This window comes from Corvus brachyrhynchos, unplaced genomic scaffold, assembly GCF_000691975.1.
Source record: "Corvus brachyrhynchos isolate BGI_N302 unplaced genomic scaffold, ASM69197v1 scaffold7, whole genome shotgun sequence".
Classification (NCBI taxonomy): domain Eukaryota; kingdom Metazoa; phylum Chordata; class Aves; order Passeriformes; family Corvidae; genus Corvus; species Corvus brachyrhynchos.
In genome coordinates, this window is record NW_008239054.1 from 4,904,067 (window position 1) to 4,906,958 (window position 2,892).

Consider the following 2,892-nt stretch of genomic DNA (forward strand, 5'->3'; position numbering starts at 1 on the left):
GCATCCTGTTCCAGTGTTTGTATAATGAATTTTTTTGTCTGATGTTAAAAGGAAATTTCTTCTATTACATTTTGTGCCCCTTGCCTCTTGCCCTGCCACTGAATATGACTGAGTCTGTCTCCATCATCTTTATTTCCACCTTTGCATACACATTGATAAGATTACTGGGAGCCTTCTCTGTCACATGCTGAACAGTTCTAGCTTTCTCAAGCACATTTTTTTTAAATGAGATATGCTCTAGTCTTCATAGATTCAATCCAGAGATTCCTGAAGGAAGTCTTATTAATGAAGTTTGAGGTGACGTACCTTTACCCATGTCCATTATCACTGGCTTCCCTGCCCCATTCAGTGTCAGTACTGCTTTTTCACCTATGATTTGTTTTGCTGTTGGTAGGCCTCTGGAAGCCCTTCTTATTGCCTTTCATATCCTTCATATCCTAGATTTGACTTCAGGTGGGCTTTGGCTTTCCTAATATCATCCTTGGGTATTCAGTACCTATATTTCTCCTGTATGACCTGACCCTGCATCCCTCCCTTGCATGGTTCCTTTTTATGCTTAAGTTTAGTCAGGAGCTCCTTGTTTAACTACATTGGTCTCCTGCAATCTTTGCCTGACTTCCTACAGGTGGGGATGGACCATTCTTGAACCTGGAGCATACAGTATGTTCCTTAAAGAACAACCATTCTGAATGCATTTGTAAATTTGAGTGCAAACAGCAAAGGAGAGATTTGGAACTGCAAATAGTGGAGGAATAGAACTATTTTAAAGGTAGGGTTGTAATTTTCAGGGTTAAGTGGTAATACTGCAGAATTATTACCTCCTTTCATTTCTGTCTGCACACAGAAATACAGGTATGTGGAAAAACATAAATGAAAGAATTTAGAGAAGGAGATGCAAATTTATCTGTGAAGTTTTGGCTTTGAACAAAGAGCATGAAAGTGTAGGGTAGATGCAAATTTAAATGGACTGTAAAAATAATTTTTGATCTTACTGAGTTTCCTGACAGGCCTCCAGGTCAATGAATATGCCTTCAACTCAAGCAAATGCAGCTTTCTAAGATAAAAGATAGCTTCCATGTTGTATAGTAACACAGTTGATGCTTCTGATTGCCATTGTCCCCATCCAGCAATCATTTCCTGTTTCGCAGATCTCTATAAGACAGCATGCAAAACCATATTTCACTTTGCATTAATGGGAAAGATAACACATTTTACATGTTGTTGCATTTTCAGAGATAGCAAGGGAAGAATAACCTCTAACATTTTGCCTTCTTATGATGGTCCTCACTGCTCAGCTGCTGAAGTTTGGGAAGGGAGATTTTCTATAATTTCTGTTTTTTAAAATTAGACTGCACTATACTTTGACATCAGTTCCGCAGAGACAGATTAGAAGTCTCAAATATTCCAGTCCTGCAATATGGCAAGGAAAAAAAAGAGCTCTTGTTGGAGGAAAAAATGTACATTTTTTATGTTAAGATTTCAGTTTTAATAAATAAATTAATTCAGTAAAATTGAAAAGGCTTATGTAAGTGTATTATATTTAGATACTGTATGTAGCTGAAAAGTGTATATAGCTCAGTGCAAACGTTAGGAGTTTAGAGAAAGTTGCATGAGAAAGTTCATTTTGGATGTGCTGTTCTAGCTCAGGCTTCCTCTTTGGTTGAAGCTTTATGTTTGATCAAGGTATTTCCTATTTCTCTTTTCCATTTAATTCCATTCTTGCAGGTGCATTGGCTTTATAATTGGCTAGGAGACAGCCAATTCTATCATTATTCAAATATGAAAGTTCCATAAGGAGAGCAGGATATGCCAGGAAGAGGAGGTAATTGTCTGTTTTGTTTTATCTGATTGTTTTAGCACCTTGCAATTTCCTCAGCCATCACACTAGCCAAAAAAAAGTTTGAGTCTGAAAATCAAAAAGGTGAGGAGGTAATTTGCTGCTGTTAGTCTTAGATATTTTGGCAACAGACTGTGAAAATGTGCAAGAATGTTTGCAAGTGGCTTGAATGAGTATGTGGAAAGATGTGGATCTGAGGTATCTTTTTAAAAATAAAATAAAACACTCTTAACATGAAAAGAGCTTTTTATTTTTTCCTGGTGTGAAAATTATTAGCCGCTACAGGCAGTCCCCATCTGGGAATTTGGAACCTACTGTCTGGTCTTTCAATCAGATTAGTTGGTGATACTAGAAGGAACGAACAATACTTGGAAGAATTGTGTGTAGCTTATCACAACAAAAGGCTCAACTGGCAACATGTGGCTAACAGCTCACAGACATCTGGTATGAGCCATTTTCCTGAGGAATTAATTTTTGTTGAATATATATCCCACAGTTTTCCTTCTTTAAGGAAAGGCACTTGCTAGAAATTAGATAAAGTAAAAATAAATACTGTATCAAACTTTCAGCATTAACTTGACAGGAAAGGAAAACCAGTAGATTTCGCCTTTTAAAGTTTTGTTTGTGATATCTTAAGAAGGACTTATGGTCTGTTGGTTCTGGAGTTTTTGAGGGGGAGGCGGAGATGAGAAGGATTAGGTTTTTTTCCTGCTCTATTTTTGTACTTAGAAGTAATAGGTATATTGTGGCATGATTAACTGATGTGATTCTGTGGTTTTGTGCTGCTCCCAAGGAATGAAAAACATGTAAGTATGACAAAAAATAAATAAATAAAAATCCTGGTGGACAATTTTCCATTGGTAGTGGATTTCTCCAGTGTTTCAGAGCTAATAAAGTATTTCCAGTCTTCTTTTCAGCCAGGGCTTGAAGTAAAAGAGAACAAACAGAATGTAGGTGCAGGAATTCTGTTGCAACTCAGGAAGAAGGCTGAAGATTATAGTGCATTGAATGCGCAGAAAGTTTCACTTCTCTTCTTTGTTTTTGCTAGTTCTTTC